At 38.1% G+C, this 21,970-nt stretch overlaps 1 protein-coding gene and 2 long non-coding RNA genes across 10 annotated transcripts in view; 1 reads left to right on the forward strand and 2 right to left on the reverse strand.

Moving 5' to 3' along the window:
- Positions 1 to 21,970, reverse strand: part of adamts17 (ADAM metallopeptidase with thrombospondin type 1 motif, 17) — a 414,984-nt gene that overhangs the window by 187,962 nt on the left and 205,052 nt on the right. The window lies entirely within an intron of this gene.
- LOC122965340 lies at positions 2,713 to 4,724 on the forward strand. The gene is made up of 3 exons (XR_006398260.1): positions 2,713 to 2,939; positions 3,156 to 3,304; positions 4,084 to 4,724. It is a non-coding gene; the product is annotated as an uncharacterized LOC122965340 (long non-coding RNA).
- On the reverse strand, positions 4,834 to 8,269 carry LOC122966461. Its single transcript, XR_006398440.1, has 3 exons — positions 6,797 to 8,269; positions 5,709 to 5,796; positions 4,834 to 5,556 (listed from the first exon to the last, which is right to left on the reverse strand). It is a non-coding gene; the product is annotated as an uncharacterized LOC122966461 (long non-coding RNA).

Genomic DNA, 21,970 nt, shown 5'->3' on the forward strand with positions numbered 1-21,970 from the left:
ATAGCTCTATGTATTTACAAAATAAAAATTACTGACTCATGAATCAATCATAAAAACACTATTTTTCTTCATGAGCCAAAAGGCTTCTCCTTTCTTCTTCTCCGTTTCAGTGTGTCTCAGCTTCTTCAGGAAAATATGACATTGCACAGCTGTCTGTCTCATATAAAATCATCCTGAGCCTGAAAAGCACATCAGACTTTCACAAGCTAGATAAGCAACATTTTATTTAAACACATTCTGCAGGCTACAGCTGTTTTAAGCTGCTTTCACAGAACCATAAAAATGTTGGTGATGTTTTAGTTGCTAGTAGCAGATAATGTGGACAATAAACGTTTTGCATTATGTTGCAAAATATGCTTACATGTTCAATATGTTTAATAGACTGTTAAGACTGACATTACATCTGACAAAAATGCAGCTTCCTCTTTCATTTCAATGCAGTGATCGTATTGACATTGTGGGGGTGCCAGGCAGAGGGCCCTAGCAAAAAAATGCAGACACATTGTCATACAGGCTCAATACAACAATAGGCAATAGAACTGCACTATACCTGATCCTCATTAGACTGAATATAATATGGGCCTGGCCCAACTCTGGTCTTGCAAAGCTAAGTGGACCCGTGAAGACAGTCAAGTCAGTTTAAAGGATTTAGTTGATGATTTTCTATATTTTTCTGACTGTCAACAAATATCAAGTAGGCTGCCAGTAGGTACTGAGATATAACACGTTACAAACAATTTCTGAATCTTGGAAGAATTCTGAAATTGAGATTACAACAAAAAGCTTTGACATCTCCTTCAAGGCTTTTTTTTACAGCTAAAAAAAAAATGTCAAAGCAGAAAGAAATATTAAAAGAAATCAGATAATTCTGAATGGAAACTGCCTGGAAGTTTGGAGTGTTGAAGAAGGAAATAAACAAATTAAGAGGAGGCATTGCAGAACTCAAGATAAGAATAGATGCAGCAGCGTTAAGGATTGCGGAAAATGAATGACAAAAGTGCTTATCCACAGTCTGTGCCTACACAGACAACTGGAAGCAAAATGTGAGGATCTTGAAGGCCATGCCCGAAGGAAGAGTCTAAGAATGTATTCAGTGCCTGAAAAATGTGAGGGAAATAACATAGTTGAGTTTGTGGAAACCTAATACAGGAGAAACTGGATGTTACCAGTGAAATCCACATTGAAAGAGCACACCGGGCAACTGGGCTAAAGACTAGGCACAACAAACATCCCAGGTCAATAACAGTTTGCTTCCAAAACTACAAGATGAGACAAAGGGTGCTTCAGGCTGTCTGGGCAAAGGTCATTTGGGTGAATGACTACAGCATATATTTTGATGAAGACTTCACTACCCAGGTGTTTAAGGAGCATGCAAAATACATGTGTGTATGGCATCAGCAGATTCCAGCTGGGGAGCCGGATTTGAAGTCTATGCTGCAGGCAGCAGGCTGGCAGATGCCCCACTCCAGGAGAAGGAAAATGCTAGCAACTGAACTGATGTCCGTTGTAAAGACATTGCTTGATTCTCTAGATCAGCATGAAAGAGCAAAGGACTGAAAAGGTATAGGTGAATTTCTCAAGCAGAGACAAATGTCCAGGCAGTGTAATTCCCTGCAGATATACAAATCTATTTTGAAACAAACAAATGACTGAGCCACGTGGAAGTCACATTTTTTCAAGATCTGACTTCATGGGGCATAAAATGTATAATTTTGAATATGATGTCAATACAAAGAGTCATGTGTTTAATTCTATCAATGACATTTTTAAATATTATACTGATTATCAATTTAATGACAATGTTGAACTAGATAAAAACTAGAACTAGATAAATTGTTAATACATTTCAATTGTAGAAGTCTTTATGCAAACTTAACTAAGATCATTGAATAATTAATACATTTAAAAGTAAATTCAAATTGATAGCCTTCTCTGAGACATGGTTAAATCAAGAGAAAGGTATTGAGGGTTATGAGTAACATTATATCAATAGAATCAACAAGAGGTGAGGGGGTGTGGCCCTGTATGTGTACAGTGACTTGAAATACAGACCAGTTGAATATATGACAACTGCAATTGATGATTTAATGGAAAACATAACTGTGTAAATTGAAATGGAAAGGATGAGAAATATTGTTGTAACTTGTGGGGAAAATGTAGAAACATTTAAAGACAGTTTGGAATAATTAATGAAAGCAAAACAATTCAAATCTGTGGGGATTTCAACACTGACCTCCTAAATGTATCTAAACATGAAACAACATCAGATTTTCTGGATGCATTAAATAGCAGAGGGCTATACTCACTGATCACCAAGCCCAGTAGAATAACCTTGGTTTGTGCAACATAAATTGACAATATTTTTATAAATGTCATGGAAAGCAATGTTAAAAGTGGGCTAGTAATAAATGACATAAGCAACCATTTACCTGTATTTGCAATATATGATAAATAAAGAGAAAGGAGGAGGAAAATTGCTATAGATATGTAAGGGTAAGAACTGATGAAGCAATAAACAAGTTCAAGAATGACCTCTTAACAGAAGAGTGGAAAGGGGTTTATGTGTGCTACACAGAGAAATTTCTAAAGAGCTGTTTATCACTGTATGATAAACACTGTCCAAAAAATATAAACATAAACGAGCCATTTATAAAGATAAATGGCCCGGCGGAAGCGGAAGCAATGTAGACACGCTGTGTGCAAGCTCCTTCAGGTGATCCTGCAATTTTGTTTAAAGGTCCAGTGTGTAATATGTGTGGTATTTAGCGGCCTCTAACGGTGAGGTTCTAGATTGAAGCACTCCGCCGCTCAACCCTCCCCTCCCTAAGACTTTGGAGAGGTTCCAGAAGCTACGGTGGCCTTCAAGGACAAGAAGCTATTTGCTGAAGATGTCATCGTCCACGACAACTTCGAGCATTTCTAACAAGTCAAGCGATGAGGTGAATATGTATTTAGTTATTTAGTCCATAGTACCATAGGTTATAGCTCACAAGTAAGATAGCAATTATGAGTGTTTTATTGTTTTGGTATTACAAGCTAACATTAACTACGCCATGCTAAACAAAACTTACGTTATTTTATTCTAACGGTAGGCATTATTGATAGCGAGCTAGCGCTGGCAGGATAACGTTACATATTTTATTATCCGTTTGCAGAGTCAAGTACAGGAGGTTAGAGGGAGAGGAAGAGGGCAAGTTAGCGGTGCTGCTGCAGGCAGGGCCAGGCGAGGGAGGGGAGCAAACACCAGCACCGTGGAAGCAGGGGAAGAGGCTGGAAACCCCCCAAAGGGACCGAAGCGACTGAGGTTTGTGACGTTATTTATACAATTATTTTATCATATTCTTACTCGTTCTGCACGATATTAAAAATGCCAATACAACACAAAGTTGTAGTTACATAGCAGCTCTGTGCTTTACATTACTGTAGTCTGTACAGTTTGATGTATTATCAGTGTAAGGTGAGTCAGTAGCCCCTTTTATACAGCCTGACAGCCTGTTCAAGGCGGGAATACTGCGCCTGTAATCCACCTTGCTGTTCTGTTTAGCCCATATTCAGACCTAATCAGGCTGCAGGGTCGAAGAGGTGTGTGGGTGTGTTTGTGCTTTAGAAGCTAAACGCTGTGAAACAATCAGAAAATAACCGTCCTAACTAACGTTACTAGCGCTCCCTCTCTTCATTCACCCTCTAGCTCACTCGACCACAGCCGCTCTCTCTCTCTCTCTCTGTTTCTTTCGTCTTCTCAAAATGAGTCGGGAAGCCAACAGAAAAGTCAAACTTTACTTTTAACGTTATCAAAGAAGAGAAATGTCCTCCCCTTGGATCCTCTTTATGGCTATAATGCAGTTTCTCTGTATAAAAGAGGCTAGTGAAAACATCAGCAACACTATGAATGATTATATAAATACTATAAAGGAACTGTATCGAGCACCAATATTTTGACTTTTTTTAAAAATCATGTTATTGTTGTAGATATGTCTAGGAACACTGGACAGCCTACAATCCATATTCTGCATTACCATTACCATTACTAACTTACAACCTATAAAGCCTGATCTCTGTTTTTCCTGTGTTTTATTTTTTCAGAAACTTCTTGAAGAGATGACCTTGAAGGAGCACAGGCAGCTCACCAGTGAACTGCTTCAGAGGCAGCCAGGGTTCATTTTTGATGCCTTGATGATGCATCAGTGCAGGCATGGTGTCCCACCGTTTGCTGGAGTGCCAAGGGTACCATGGTGTACTTGTAGTAACTGTACAGACATGCCTACGGACCGGGAAAGGAAATGCTGTGGCCAGTACCCTGCAGATTGTGTGAGCCTAATACCGCACTTCCCCCAGTACTGTCTTGAAAATGCTTTTTATGCATTCACAGGCGGTACTGGGAAGACATTATTGTATTTGGCCAAACCAGGAAGCCTGGGGATGACAACCGGGAGTATCGTTATGCTGCCTATAGACATTTCATCTATTGACAGCATGGCTCTTTAGGCTAGGGAAACCGACTTGTCATCCCCAGTTGCTGTGTTTGGAGGATCAGGGACAAGTTCCCTGGTCCTCCAAAGACATCACACTGGTTTGACACCTGGCCTCTGAGTTTCCCTCCAGGTCCTCTGCAACGTCCACACAGTATCTCAGGTACTCACACACCTGCCTGTTCATCATCGAACCATCTCATATTTATTTGTTACATTTCTGATATTTTATTTATTTTATACTTGTTCTATACGTTTTCTATATTTATATATTTTCTGAATAATTATTAAACGTTTTGTTTATATATTCACATTTGTTCAACTTGTGAACAAATGTGCAAGTTTATCAAATAAAAGATATTCATCAGATGTGCTGTGATAATTGCAATGACAAACATATTAATATATACTTATACAATGACAGTATTTCCCTGCAGTCAGTATATTGTCATTACCACTTTCACCATTAATTTATATTGTCATTATTTATATTTATAAAGCAACATAAAACAGTAGTGAAGTTCAAATACCACTGATCCTCAGAACAGGGCACTGTAGTACATGTTATGGATTAATTTTCATTGCCACTTCAGGTTATGTTAACTGTAATTCACTAGTTTGAACCACAAAATAAAAATATTAAAAAAAACAACACTAAGAATAATGACATTAGTAATAAAAATATATTTTATTTAACAGAAACATTTTTGGACATCCTTTTCAATCTGGACAATAAAAGTATAACATAAACATGCAGCTTTTACTGTTCAAACACAAACATTTTGACAGCTTATTCTGTGTTCTTCAGAGCTGACTGATAAAGACAGAATAATCTATCAAATCATTAGAATGTTTGAACACTAAAAGCAGTGTGATTAAACTTATCTGATCCCCTTCCAGCAGTCAAATTGCTGCACATATAATAGCTGACAAGGGTCAGACCAAAACCACACCAAAGGTATTCAATTTACTGCTCTGGATGAAGATGCTCTCATGGCAGGAACAACACCCATGACTCACTGGCACTGCTGTTCCTCATCTGCTCCAGGAGCTGTGTGTAGAACAGCAGCTGCATGGAAAACTGCTTCTGTGGAAGACATTACCGTTACACATAAAGATAATTTACTATTTCATACATTTTATACAGTTGTACATGTGAAAATAGTGCTATTTAACCAAGAGTAGGACTTACAGGGTAAGTTAATATGCTACATAGGCAAACAAATGTGTATCACTTACCCAGACCTCTCCTGACTTGGTCTGCAATACTTCTGATATGGTGGGTGCGAATGTCACAGACATGGTGAATAATGCCAACTTATAGTGCCTGAGAAATGTGTCTAATGTGCTCACCAGAAACTGTTCAACCTTATTCCATGCACATTTTCATTCCAACAACAGACTAGATCAGATTATTTAATTGATTAACACACTTTCAGCCTGAGACAAGTAGCTATTCAGTGAAATCAACTTTTGTTGTCTTCGGTTGTAATGAAAACCAACGTACCCCCAGCCATCAATGGCACATGGTGAAATACCCCTGACCTATTACACAGTCACTTTAGGATGAAGATAAAGGCAATACCATGCATAGATGCTACAGGACCTCTCTCATAGCTGGAGAAACAACAGCAACATCAAGAAAATAAGTGCTTTATGACACAGTCACAAACCCTTGTAATACATTATGTTACATCCTAAGATGCTGGGAGCCTTGGCTGGCCTGGATAAACGCACCAAAATAAATAACAGAAAAATTCTACTTCTGACTGATGAATGTAAAATTAAAATTCTGGTCGCAATTACATGTTTTTCAACATTGAAACGGGGAAAACGTTACTTGTGTTGGACTATAAACTAACTTTGCCCCCCAATGTGTACATGTGCTCCTAAATGACAAATTAGGAGCAAACAATGAAATCATGGAGCACTGTGAAAAATATAAATATATATTCACAGGATGTATTAACTCAGTGATGAGCAGATTTCTCCTCAGTTTATCTTTCACAGTAACTCATTACTCTGACTTACTGTCTTAAGCACATTACCAGCGCTAAATATCTTAGTTATCAGTCAATGTGTTGTCTTACTGCCACAGAAAATGAATAAATCGTTGGGTTATTAGCACGACGTTGCCTCCCTGTTGTCTCTTATCAGACCACCAGCTCCGTGAGAGGCACAAACTGAAGGTAAAGTGTGCTAATATTTAACGTTACGTGGCAGCGTTTCTTTTCAGGGAAACTAATGTACTGCTAATAAACATTGTACATCATCTAGGTTTTGAACCATTACCAGCAGGGCAAAATAAATATACATTACACTCTTACCTGTCCAGCAGTAAACAGGAAACTTCAGCCTCAGTCTGCAAACATTTCTCTCATCAGGGTTTTCCATCTGGGTTTATCCTCTTTTTATGCTGTTGCTTGTCCTGATTTTGTTTAGCTTCTTCATGTTTTCTTTTCTTTGACGACGACAATTCACGCTCCTGTGATTTTCTAAAGAAGTATAATCCTCCATTTATCAGATTTTGGTTTCAAAAACGTCTCACAATAAAAGATGTTTGGTCCGCTCTTCCTCTTCGTTTTAAAACTGGTGCATTTCCGGTACTCGCCCACTGAATCTAAAACGTGTAAGGCCCTCACTGGAGCCAGTGTTAGGTTTGTCCGTTGTGCGCTACTGTAGAAACATGGCAATGCAACATGGCGGCCACCGTGGAGGGGAACCCGCTCCCATGTAGATATAAAGGGGTTATTTCTAAGGTAACAAAAACACAACAATTATTATTTTCAGCTGATTAGACATTAATTAAGATATACTTATAAATTATCTCTTCAATTTTTTACCAAGTCTGTTCTTTTAGATGTTACTAAATACTACACACTGGACCTTTAAAAAGTAGACAAATCTATGTGATCCATCTCACATTTCAACAGAATCAAAATTCATATAATCAAGTTAAAGCCTAAGTGGAGCAGATTTGAAACGTGCCTTTTACTACCAGAGCCAAAGGCCTTACTCCTTTGTCTAACGAGGCCAAAACCGGGAGTTCACAAGGAGGTGACAAATTAACACCTGATCTGCTCACCAAAGCTTTGGATTCCCTAAAAACTGGCATTTGTTCAAAAATAGAATTAGCGGTCAGTGAACTTCAGTCAGACATTTCCGCTATCAGGGAAGACCTATCTACCTCTGTTGCGGCACTAGATACAGCTTTAAACAATCATGAAAGCCACCTGAAAGATGTGGAAAAATCTGCGACTGCAACAAGTGATGCCGTTACAGACCTGGAAGCAACAGTCTATAGACTTCAGTCGGAAGTCAAAGACCTCCGTGTAAAATATGAGAACCTTGAAAGCAGATCAAGGAGAAATAATTTAAGACTGATTGGGATCACGGAAGGACTTGAAGGCACAGCGCCGACCGAGTTCATCTCCAGTTTATTGCAGGAGCTGCTTGGCTTAGATGAGAAACCCCTGTTAGACAGGGCGCACTGCACGCTACAACCAAAGCCAAAGCCTAACCAGCCTCCTAGACCTTTTTTTTTTTTATTTTTTTTTATTTTTATTTTCTATGTCATTTGGGAATTTGGTGAATAGTTCAGTCGTTTTCACTAAGTCAAATAAATATTTTATTCGTTGGGACCCTCTATCCATGAGGTCGATATAGTTATATAGCTGACTTTCATTTAGCTAAAGGAAATATATAGCCCATATCTTTATCATTTATTATTACTTTTTTTAAAATAGATAATTAAAAGCAAACTTGTGATGAAAGTTTGGTAAGTTTCCCCCTTTTTTTTAAATTTCTTTTTCATTTCATTTTTCTATTTTTCAATCTAAAAAAAAAAATAGAAAAAAGTGCTATTTATCTGACCTTACAAAATTTGTCTGCTGCTTTATGTTTTGTTTTTTTTCTTTCTTTTCGTATTTGTGGGTCACCCCAGGTTGCACTTGTAGTAAATAGTTACCACATTTATAGGATAGGCAATAGCCTACGAAGCTGTGTTATAGGGTGTTAGGGGCACGTCCATGGAGAATGTATATGGGGTACACATTTTTGTTTTTTTTTCTTTTCTTTTCTTTAGTTTTCTTTTTGGTTTCTTATATATTTCTTGTAGGCATTATAACAGGGCTGTTCTATGTCCTCTACTGGTTAATGAATTTATATCGCAATCTATGTTTTGTTAAATGAGTTTGGGTAACAGTGACACCGGAGCAGCAGGCTTAGTGATAAAGTTCGCCAGCTGTAAGAGGTCTGGGCAAGCCCTCGAAGCTTAACTGGGTGCTTCTCCACCTTAAAGGTCTGGGTGTTAATATTGCTTTTATTCAGGAGACACATTTAAAAGAATCAAACACTTCAAAGCTACACAGGGGCTGGGTATCTCAATTATATCAGTCTACTTTCAATAGCCAAGCATGGGGCGTAGCCATTCTTATCCACCGTCTGTCCCGTCTAGATGTACAAGTGTGATAACTGATCATTATGGTCGCTATGTAATTGTAACAGGATCCATATATAACAATCCTCTTATTTTAGCAAATATTTATGCCCCGAATTATGATGATTATCGCTTTTTCGTTAAATTTCTTTCTTCAATACCAGACTTTGAGTCCCATTGTTTAATTATCGGTGGAGATTTTAATTGCTGTTTAAATCAAACGCTGGACAGATCATCATCTAAAGATATTAAAGTCTCCAGGTCACGTATAATCAATAGTTTTCTTCAAGATTATGGCATCTCAGATATTTGGCGTCGCCTTAATCCAAACACTGTGAATACTCCGTCTTCTCTTCAGTTCATCACACCTTTTCTCAGATTGATTACTTTTTGGTAGATAACAACTTAGTGCCATCAATTTCAAACTGTTGTTATTGAGCCAGAGTTATATCAGACCATTCTCCTCTCATTATGGACATGAACTTAATTAATCAGTCTATAAGCCGTCCACCTTGGAGATTAAATGTGCCTCTCTTGTCAGATTCCGATTTTTTAGATTTTATATTTAATCAAAGATTCCTTTATTAGAACTAATGTCATTCCCGAAATTAACCACTGTACGATTTGGGAAACTTTTAAGGCATATCTCAGAGGGCAATTAATTTCTTATGCATCTTATGAAAGAAAAGAGCACTTGTCTATTCTAACACATATCACTTATCGTATTTCATATTTAGATAGACAATATGCTACCTCTCCCTCTGCAAAATTATATAAAGAGAGACTTCTCCTTCAAACTGAGTTTGATAATCTCTCCACAGTTAAAGCTGAAAAAATGCTCTTGAAATCCAGACATGTCTATTATGAGTTTGGCGACAAACCTACTAGGCTTCTGGCTCATCAACTGAGGCAGTCATCTGCATCTCAATTAATCTGAGATCAATGCCAGGAATGGACTTACTTGCGACCCGCAAGAAATAAATAATGAATTTCAGGCCTATTACATATCACTTTACTCCTCTGAAGAAAGTTTTAGCTCTGCAGATTTTCACAGGTTTTTACACAATGTTCCAATACCTCAGGTCAGCATTGATAAAGTGGAAATTTTGGACAGCCCGATTACATTAAAGGAGATCAATAAAGCAATCTCAGGTATGCAGAGCAGAAAAAGCCCTGGTAAGGATGGTTTACCAATAGAATTCTATAAAAAAAAAATTTCAGTTCAAGTTGCACCCCTTCTTTTAAGTATGTATCATGAATCATTTGAAACTGGAGTCCTTCCACAGACATTGCACGATAGGTAGGAGTGGAGATATTTATTTCATATTCTTGAAAGATTTGGGTTTGGCAATACATTTATTTCTTGGATTAGGTCACTCTACACAGCACCAGTCTCTTCAGTTTGTACTAATAATACCTACTCTAAGCAGTTTTAAATAAATAGAGGCACAAGGCAGGGTTGCCCACTCTCACCTCTTTTATTTGCAATTGCTATTGAGCCCCTTTCACTAGTGCTTCAACATAATACTGAGATAAGAGGCATTATAAGAGAGGGACGAGAACAACGTGTATCGCTATATGCAGATGATTTACATCTCTACCTCATGTCTTCCAAATCCTGAAAACGTTTGAAAAACTTTCTGGCTATAAACTAAACCTGCAGAAAAGTGAATTATTCCCAGTTAATAAGGCAGCCCGTAAATATCCCTTTATCTCACTTCCTTTAAAAAGCACTCATCAGTTTACTTACCTGGGCATTAATGTAACAAATACATTTTCTGATTTTTTTGCAGCTAACTTTCTTACTCTTATGGACTAGATGAAGTGCAGGCTTAACCGCTGGACGTCACTACCATTGTCAGTTGCAGGTCGTATTAATTCCATACAGATGAATATCCTCCCCAAATTCACTTACCTATTTCAGTGCATTCCAATCTTCATTCTCAAATCATTTTTTAATAAATTTAACAGCATTATTTCTTCCTTTATCTAGAACCGTAAGCCATCTCGATTATCAATGAAAACACTTCAATATTCCAAAAAGTCAGGAAGGATGTCAGCTCCAAACCTTTTTATGTATTACTGAGCAGCTAACATACACCCAATTCTGCACTGGCTCTACGAGGATCCAAGGGTGGATGCACCATCTTGGTATACACATGAGTCCCTATCATGTAGTCCCTTTTTCTTGGCAGCTTTAATTTTCTCTCCAACTGCCATACCACTACCAGATTATATTAAAAACAAAGTTGTAAAATCAATTATTAAAATCTGGCTACAAATAAGACATCACTTTGACCGGACCCTTTTTTTCTTAAAATCCCCAATTCATTCAAATCACTTATTTAAACCCTCTTTACTAGATAAAACCTTTGTTGAATGGCATAACATGGGCATAAAGTCATTCGCTGATCTCTTTTCTGATGGCATTTTTTCCTCATTGAGCGATCTTTGTGAAAAATTGAAATTATCTAAAAACTATTTCTTTCGCTACTTACAAATCAGAGATTTTATGCGCCAGATGCTCCCTCAGTTCCCTGCCCAACCGCCATATAATCCTTGCGATTCTATCTTAGAGCACCCTTCATCTTTCAAAGGCATAATTTCTATAATATATAATAAGCTCATACAAAATCAAAATGTCAGTCTTATGCCTTTGAAAGCTGACTGGGAAACAGATTTAAATACATGTTTTTCAGATAGTCTTTGGCATTCTATTTTAGAAAGACTCGAAACTTCCTCTTATTGCATCCATCACTGTTTTATGCAGTGTAGAATACTTCACCGCAGTTATTGGACAAATCAAAAATTGTCAAAACTGTTTCCTGAGGTGAACCCTACATGCAATCGTTGCAAATCAACCCCAGCTACTCATGCTCATGCTTGGTAAATCAGTTCATCCATGCCCCCTGCTGGCCATTTTTGGTGTTTCGTTGCCTGTGCTTTCCCTTTCAAAAGCAGAGGCAGATTGTATTGTCTTTGCCACATTTCTTGCCTGAAGGTTGATTCTTTTAAAATGGAAAGATACCTTTCCACCCAGTTTTACACAATGGGTTCATGACCTACTGTTTTTCATTAAATTAGAGAAAATAAAATATTCTTTGAGAGGTTCCATGAATAAATTTTATAAAATATGGAACCCTTTCATAGTTTATGTTAGAGAAAACATCCAGCCGCCTACTGCTCCTTAAACTCTTTAAACTGTTTTACATCTTCAGCATCCAATGTTTGATGTAAGAATCATCACCAGTTAAGACTTAGATGCATTTGTCACCATGAGGTATCTTCGCCTACAACCTTAACTATTTCTTTGTATCCATTCAGTCAGATTGGTATATACAAAGTTATTTTATAACTTTTATTTATTTGTCTATTTCTTTTTTGTTTTGTTTTTGTTTTTTGTAAGCCACGTTCTATGTCACGTCATTACTGTCATTATCTGTTGTTGTTTTTCTGTGTTTGTAAAACCAAATAAAAATAAATAAATAAATAAATAAATAAATAAATGTAATTATAACAAAAAGGATAACAAAGGGCTTACAAAATGCAAGCAAAAAGAAAAACAAGCTTCATAAAAATAAAAAAAGTTTTGGTTGTTAAGTAACGGTAATTGACAGACCATCTATTTCTATTATTTATTTCTGTTTTGAGTAAGGGACAGGCAAAATAAGAACAAATAAGTAATGAAATGAATGAAATGTAGTATCATGTGCAGATCCCAACCATCAATGAACTAATCCTACTTACAAGTACTGTGTGTGTATCTAAAGCCTGATATACAGTGGCCCAAAAAGTATTTGGACAGTAAAACTCTCGGCAAAGTTCCATGAGGTTCATATGTTTATCTAATAAAATGTTAAATAAACTGGTATTTAATACACAGAAAAACATATTTAGCGCAACTTTAAATTCTAACATTTCAACTAAAAAAAATCAGGTTGTCACTTGAGAAAGGTTAAACATACCCCTCTAAATGGCAACAAAAAAGTATTTGGACAAGTTCTGATTGTCAGACTTAGTGGGACATGGTAATGTGATGAGCTATACCTGTGGTTATTCTGCAAGGGGCAACTGTGTCAATTTAGGGCAATTGACTTTATAAATCTACTATAATTACCTTGGAGATGGTCATTTAAAAGCAACTGCAAAAATGGCAAAGACAAGTGAAGTGAGCTCAGACAAAAGGTCAAGCATCATTTGTTTGCACAAAGAAGGTCACATTCATCAGATGAGCAAAAAACTGTTTCTCTTGTGATTGAGAAAAGAAGGTGTACAGGCAGACCCAAAAAGACCAGCAGCAGATTGGACTGCAGCAGATTGGGAGTGAAATCAAGAACAGGTGAGGAACGAGAATTAAAGCTGCAAGCAGTGATGATCAGGCCCTCACACCTTTGTGCACATTGGGGCATGCCACAGTAGTGTTGTTATTGCAAAGCAACACGATGCAGCAATACATTTAACAGTGGGCAACAGATATGGGCATCCAAAAGGATTGTTTGTAAGTCTGGACATGATACATACGCCTACCAAATTTTGTTCATCTATGTCAAATTTAAAGGTGGGGGCTATAGCGTTGGAATTTTGTAGCCAAGCCATTTTGCCACACACCATGCGCAAGACTAATATGTAATGTTTGACCACTTCTGATGCATGTGCAAAGTTTCATAACTTTTTGAGCACATTTAGCCCCTCAAAAATGCGGTTCTTTTGGAATAATAATAATTAAAACTGCGAGCAGCAATGAACGGGCACTCGCACCTCATGAACGCCAGAAGGAGCAACAGCAGTGGTATCCCTATTGGAATGATTGACATGTGAATGATTAAAATATAATTTCCTGTGCAGTATGTGACGTTGGAGATGACTTATTAGAAAATATGTATACATTTGATGAACTATGTGTCATTTAGACCCCACTTCCTGCACATAGGCAATACTACATAAAATATTATTGCAGTGATATATTTATCAACTGACATTGATATGTATTTTCATGAATATTGGACATTGCATGTAGGAGAAAACTGTCACTTCCTGTGTCCACTATGTGGCACTAGAGAACACCCACTAATTAAACGTCATGTTGTTGTATATCAACTGTAGATCACACCTTGAAAATTTCATGTGAATCAGATGATGTTTATCATATAAGGCTGACTTCCTGTTGTCAATAGGTGGCGCTAGGACTATGACTCAATATTGACATCCAGATGTGTTAAGGTTGGGACTCTTATCAAGCATGAGAAATGTGGTGCAAGTTGGACAATGCACATATAAGTTACAACAACTTCTTGCTTCATGGTGAAACATCAAAGTTTGGCGCGTTGCCACACCAAAGCCCAAGACCCATATAAGACAACTAAATATGGCTCTTCTGGTGGGTTTGTAAAGATTCGTGAGTTTTCAAGCATCCCTCACCCCTAAAAAACAGCTTCATGTTTCATGGTGAATAATGTGTGGCCATGGCAACAGCTTTTGATGAAAACTCAAAAGCTTCAAAATTTAGCATCATCACCATCTTAAAACTTAGCTGACCAAATTTTACATGGATCTGGTTAACCTGCTAGGAGTAGTAAGTAAAAGTATGGGGCCTGTTACTTCCCTTTGCCAGTAGCTGGCACTATTACTATGATTCAGTATTGTCCTGTACATGACTTCAGACCAGGGCTCTTATCAAACGTGAAATTTAGGAAAGATCTGACCATGTGGACCCAAATTACAACAGTTTTTTACAACAACAAAACATCAAAATTCACATCGTCACAGCAACAGCGTTCACTGAAAACTCACAATATTCACAATATAGAATCATCAAGGTCCAAGATTTTTCTAACCAAATTTGAAGTGGATCTGTTCAACCTGCTAGGCACAGGTAATAAAGTATAGTAAAGTACCTGTAACTTCCTGCTGCCAGTAGTTGGCACTATGACACTGAGTCAGTATTGACACATGGATGCATTCTAAGCGAGACCTTTATGAAGTATGAGAAATTTGGGGCAGATTGGGTGATGTACGTTAAAGTTATAACAACTTCCTGTTTCATGGCGAAACATCAAAGTTTGTCATGTCGCCACAGCAAGGGTGTTCAGCGAAAACTCAAGACTTTGATAACTTTCTTTAGATGACACTGAACAAATTTGAAGTCAGTTGGGTTAAAGGTCTAGGAGGAATTCATTAAAATCCGATGTCTGGAAATGGCAAAAACTGCACTAAAATTGCAAAGTAAATTCAAAATGGCGAACATTCTGCTGGATTTAGGGCATCACTCCATGAGGCTTTTTTGTGCGTTTGGACACAATACATGTGCCTACCAAATTTTATTCATCTATGTCAACTTTAAGGGTGGGTACTTTTAATTTGAAATTTTGTAGGGGGCGCCCTCGAGCCATTTAGCCACACCCATGCCCCAGACCAATAAAATATTAAAATTTTCACCACTTCTGACACGTGTGCAAAGTTTCTTAAGTTTTTGAGCATGTTTAGGCCCTCAACAATGCCAAGAAGGAGCAGTGAATGACTCCACTGCGCTAGGTGGCCTCCTGGGAGGCAATGTGGGATAGTAATAATAATTAATAAATAAATAATAATACTTTATTTGTAAAACACCTTTCATGCAAAACAAGATCAGATGAAAATAATCACAAAAATAAAAAGTAACAATATGCGAGAGAAAAACACAAACAAAAATTTTTTTATCACAGTATAATAAAACATTAAAAATGATACCACTAAAGTTAAACCTAATTCAAAGCCAAATTAAAGATAATTCATTAATTTCTGGGGGGTCTTCCATAGTTTAGGGCCATAAAAACAAAAAGCAGCCTCACAACATTCCTTGTGGGACATTTTAGGGGACTTTTAAAAGAAAGGCAGTGGAAGATCTTGTTAAGACATAAAATGAAAGGCAGTTGCTGATATATAAAGATGCTAGGTTATGTAAGCCTTCACAGACAAGTAAAATCAACTCGTAAACATCAACTTGACTTTGAAATCAGTTCTAAAAGATACAGGTTGCCAGTGCAGTGATGCAAGCAGAGGGGTGATGTGATCTCTTTTTTTGTGTTGGTAAAAATCCTGCTGCAGTGTTCTGAAATAACTAATTTTCTTCAAGACTTCTTAGGGAGACCAGTAGAAAGAGAGTTGCAATAATCGAAGTGACTTTTAATGAAAGCATATATCAGCATTTCAGCATCATTCTGAGTTAAAAATGGTCTAATTTTGGCCCTAAAATCAGACTCTAAAATCACCCCTAGATCTGTAACATGTCTTAATTTACTTGGACAAACTAGCAAACACCGACTGAGTAGAATCTGTTTTCTGTTCATTTCTTTTTAAAATTGTTTTTCTCATCCAAATATTGATATCAGTGTTATCAGGGCCTAGAATGCCACAACTTTATGGGCTTCTTTAATGATAAAACTCTAACTATTAAAGACAAAATTCACCACCTCCTGCCCTCGACAGGCACCAATTTGTCCCCAAACACAGGCACCTTAGAAACAGCTGTAAATCCTGACATATATTTGGACTGTTTTTCTCCAGTCAACTTTTCTGAACTAACTTCAATGATTTGTTCAGCTAAACCATCAACAACTAGGTTGCTTAAGGAAGCCTTACCCTTAGTTAGCACTTCTTTATTAGATATGATCAATCTGTCTTTAGTAACAGGCTATGTACCACAGTCCTTTAAAGTAGCTGTAATTAAACCTCTTCTTAAGAAGCCTACTCTTAATTCAGGCATTTTAGCCAATAATAGACCTATATCTAACCTTCCATTTCCTTCTAAGATCCTTGAGAAAGCAGTCTCTAATTAGTTATGTGACTTTCTACATAACAATAGTTTATTTGAGGATTTTCAGTCAGGATTTAGAGTGCATCATAGCACAGAGAGCGCACTGGTGAAAGTCACAAATGACCTCCTAACTACATCAGACAAAGGATTTGTCTCTGTACTTGTCCTGTTAATCTTAGTGTTGCATTCGACACAACTGACCATCAAATCCTTTTGCAGAGACTGGAACATTTAATTGGCATTAAAGGAACCACATTAAGCTGGTTTAAATCCTTATATATCCTTTATCAGACCGATTTCAGTTTGTACATGTTAATGATGAATCCTCCATGAAGGCAAAAGTTAGACACGGAGTTCCACAAGGTTCTGTACTTGGACCAATACTATTCACCTTGTATATGCTTCCTTAAGGTAATATTATTAGGAAACACTCCATAAATTTTCATTGTTATGCAGATGCTACCCAATTATATTTATCAATGAAGCCTGATGAAACCAATCAGTTAAACAAACTCCAAGCATGCCTTAAGGACATAAAGACCTGGATGACCTGCAATTTTCTACTACTAAACTCAGATAAAACTGAAGTTATTGTGCTTGGCCCTAAACACCTTAGAAACACATTATCTAATGATATAGCTACTTTACCCTGGCCTCCAGCACCACCGTAAGGAATCTGGGAGTTATCTTTGATCAGGATATGTCCCTTAACTCCCACATAAATCAAATCTCAACGACTGCCTTTTTTCACTTACATAGTATCGCAAAAATCAGGCACATCCTGTCCCAAAAAGATGCAGAAAAACGCATTTGTTACTTCTGGGCTGGATTATTGCAATTCCTTATTATCAGGCTGCTCTAACAAGTCTCTAAAGACTCTCCAGCTGGTCCAGAATGCAGCTGCACGTGTACTGACTAAAACTGGAAAAAGAGATCACATTTCTCCCATTTTAGCTTCGCTACATTGGCTTCCTGTAAAATCTAGTAGAATTTAAAATCCTTCTCCTAACTTACAAAGCCCTTAATGGTCAGACACCATCATATCTTGAAGAGCTCATAGTACCGTATTATCCCACTAGAACACTACACTCCCAAAATGCAGGCTTACTTGTGGTTCCTATAGTCTTTAAAAGTAGAATGGGAGGCAGAGCCTTCAGCTATCAGGCTCCTCTCTTGTGGAACCATCTTCCAGATTCGGTCCAGGGTGCAGACACCCTCTATATATTTAAGAGTAGGCTTAAAACTTTCATTTTTGATATAGCTTATAGTTAGGGCCGACCAGGCTCACCTTGGATCAGCCCTTAGTTATGCTGCTATAGGCCTCGACTGCTGGGGGACTTCCCATGATGCACTGAGCTCCTCTCTCCTCTTCCTCCTCTCCATCTGTATGCATTCATGTAACATCAATGCATGTCACTAACTTGGCTTCTTCCCCAAAGTTTTTTGTGCTTTCTCATCTTGCAGGAAACCCTGGGATGCAGGCCTAGTCTTTGCGGTCCTTCACAGTCCTGATGGCATCCTTCCCTGGCTATTGCTACTGCTATTGCTGCTCTTATTGTTACCGGTCAAAGCAGATGGCCGCCCACCAAGGGCCGGGGTCTGCTTGAGGTTTCTACCCATTAAAGGGGAGTTTTTCCTTACCGCTGTCGCCAAGTGCTTGCTCAAGGGGGAATAGTTGGGTCTCTGTAAATTAAAGAGTACAGTCTTGACCTGCTCTATGTGAAAAGTGCCCTGAGATGACTTTTGTTGTGATTTGGTGCTATATAAATAAAAATTGCATTAAATTTCATTGAATTGAACTTTGATCCAGAAGGCCAGATGATCCACATCAGCTTGATTTACAGTCTTCTGTACCAGCATCGATGACTCAGGAGCTATTGCAGAAACACAGATCAGCAGGAGGCATGACATGCATGAAAATGTATCACTGACTCCATTGCTGTGCAAGAGGTGGTTGTTATACCTATGTCATACGTACAAAATATGAATATTGTTCATCCAGTTAATCTATTTGGCATGAGCGTCAGTTTGGTGAAACTGTCAGTGCTGCTTTCTGAAAACAGAAGAGTAACAAAGTATTTCAAAACAATGCCGGCCACATCTGTGTAATATTAATGTTTCCAAACAGTAACTTTTCTTTTTTAGAGCCCAAGCGCTGACCAGCGCGAAGCCCTCTTGTTTCCAAAGGAATTATTATTAGGGCCGGAACGCTGACCAGCACGAGGCCCTCTTGTATCCAAAGGAATTATCAGGGCCGGAGCGCTGACCAGCGCGAAGCCCTCTTGTATCCAAAGGAATTATTATTATTATTATTAGGGCCCGAGCGCTGACCAGCGCGAAGCCCTCTTGTATCCAAAGGAATTATTATTATTGGGGCCCGAGCTCTGACCAGCGTGAAGCCCTCTTGTATCCAAAGGGGTTATTATTATTATTAGGGCCCGAGCGCTGACCAGCGCGAAGCCCTCTTGTATCCAAAGGAATTATTATTATTATTATTGTTATTATTATTATTATTAGGGCCCGAGCGCTGACCAGCGCGAAGCCCTCTTGTATCCAAAGGGCATATTATAGGGCCCGAGCGCTGACCAACGCGAGGCCCTATTGTATCCAAAGGAATTATTATTATTAATATTATTATTATTATTATTATTAGGGCCCGAGTGCTGACCAGCGTGAAGCCCTATTGTATCCAAAGGAATTATTAGGGCCCGAGCACTGACCAGCGCAAAGCCCTATTGTTTCCAAAGGAATTTTATTATTATTATTATTATTATTATTATTATTATTATTATTATTATTATTGTTATTATTATTATCATTATTAGTCATAGCGCCACCTGCTGGCAACAGGAAGTTACATGTTTTACAATTTGACGCTCTGTGGGTAGCACGGTGATGGGATCCACCTCAAATTTACTCAGAATAGCCTAAAGACCTTGGAGATCGTATATTATGAAGTTGATGACTCTTCGTCGAAAGGTGTTGCCATGACGACGCGGCGAATTTCGATGTCTCGCCATGAAATTTCAAAGCCTTATAACTTGACTCCACATGGTCTGATCTTTTCCAAATTTCATATTCTTGTTAAGAGTCCCGGTCTGAACACATTTTCAGGCCCATATTTAGCGAGAGTCATAGCGCCACCTACTGGCAACAGGAAGTATCATGCGTCGTTCTTTGTTGTATTACTCCTAGGAAATTTGTCTGATGCACCTGAAATTGACTCAGCTAAGATGTAAGACCTTGGTGATGCTACATTGGGCAGGTCATGAGCCATATCAAAACGCCGTTGCCATGGCGACACATCTTTCGCCATGAAATACGATGCTGTATTTTAGGGACAAGGGATGGGTACACAGTCATGAAACTTGGCACACATGTCTGGAGCGACACCAGTTAAAATCCTGGATAGGTCATTTGCATAGGCATGGCAATATGGCTCAACAGCGCCCCCTTGAAAATTTCAAAATTGTAGCCCCGCCTTCCAGATTAACATAGAAAAATGAAATTCGGGAGATATATGTATCATGTCAAGACGCACAAAAAAGCCTTCTAGAGCCATATTGTAAGTCCAACAGGAAGTCGGCCATCTTGATAAAAGTGGTCATTTTTCGTGTTTTTTTGGCCATTTCGCATACCTTGTATTTTAACGAACTCCTCCTACAGAATTCATCGTAATGACTTCAAAATCAGTGTGTGTCATCTACACTAGTGTGTGATCAAAAGTTATCAAAAGATTTATTTATCATTGAAGCGTGTGGCCGTGGCGTGGCGTTGGGTTTTGATATTTCGCCTTTACAGGCGAAATTGCTAAAAGTTTAGTGTAAATGCTCGAGTCTACACCAAACTTTACATGTTTGATAAGACTCCCAGCCTGAACACGTCTAAATACCAATATTCAGTCAGTGATGAAAACTGGCTCCATAGCGCCCCCTACGACATTCAATGAAGCAGCCCCAGCAGTAGGCAAAATAGCAAAAAGAGGCTGTGATATTAACCTTCCTCTCTCACTATTTGAAAACAGCGCGGGCCTGGAGACAACTACATGCCTGTGACTGAAGCCCTTTGACTGCGTCCGACACGATGTACGCATGGGCGCAAGGGCCCGTTCATCGCTGCTTGCAGCTTTAATTTTTCTATAGGGATCCAATATATGGATTTGAGATTTTCTTTGAGATTTTTAATTGTATTTTTTAGAGGCCACAGAGACAGAGGATGTCCCTGCATCAGATGAAGACCACCTGTGAAATATCCACAGTCACAACATCAAATTACATATCTACCATATTAAATTGTCCTCTAATATAGCCATTCATTTATATTTGTGACTTGTAATCCAGCCTTCTGTATGTATTTATTCTTGAGCCAAATAAATTGTTACAGCTGTAAAAAGTCATAACTCATTTTGTTTAGCTTCTTAAAGACTGCATGTCATGATTAACTGTTAATGGATTTTCCCATGGCATTAGTCTAAATGAAGGTGAGGGTCTATTAAAATAGTTTACGGTACAATGATGTAAGAAACATGTATTTGTTCAGAAACAATTCACTGTAGTCACTTTATTTAAAAAGAGACAATAGCACAAGATATATTGCATAGCAAATAAAATGGACATAAGTAACCTACTTACAATATAAAGCACGTCAGCCTATTTACATTCGAAAAAATTGAAATGAAAGCTATATCCTCATACAGATGAAAACTGTGCTTTCTGTGACACTCTGGATATCAGATTCTCCAAAAACTGCAATTTTGTATGACAAGTGTATGACCTGGACCAAGAGTTCCACACTGCTGTGCATATGTGCTGTTTGTTATTCTCTGCTGTGTCTGGCAGATCAGTTATTATCTGAGTGTCATTCCTGTATCTGGTCCTCTGTGCAACACTCCATTGTGAAATATGAGAGCCTCAATACACAGCAGCTTTGAAATTGTCTCTATTCATTGGTTGTAGCATTTACTCTCCACAGCTGTTGGTATTTCCCTGCATTTCTTACCAACACACTCAGCAGGATCCTCAGCACCAGGATCATCAATACCCTCTGTACCGTTTTCCACAGCCCCTGCTGTGCTCCTGTCCACTGCTCACACTTCCACCGGATCGTCAGCTCATAGAAGCACCAACAAGGACGAATTCACCATCAGCTCTACCTGTGCCCACAAACAGAATAAGATTAAAATGCAAATCATTCTCAGCACAGAAAATACAATCAACATTCTGCAAATTTACTGTTTTACTGTTATCATCAAGGTTACCTAATATAAGCTAA

Source organism: Thunnus albacares, chromosome 1, assembly GCF_914725855.1.
Source record: "Thunnus albacares chromosome 1, fThuAlb1.1, whole genome shotgun sequence".
NCBI classification, from domain to species: domain Eukaryota; kingdom Metazoa; phylum Chordata; class Actinopteri; order Scombriformes; family Scombridae; genus Thunnus; species Thunnus albacares.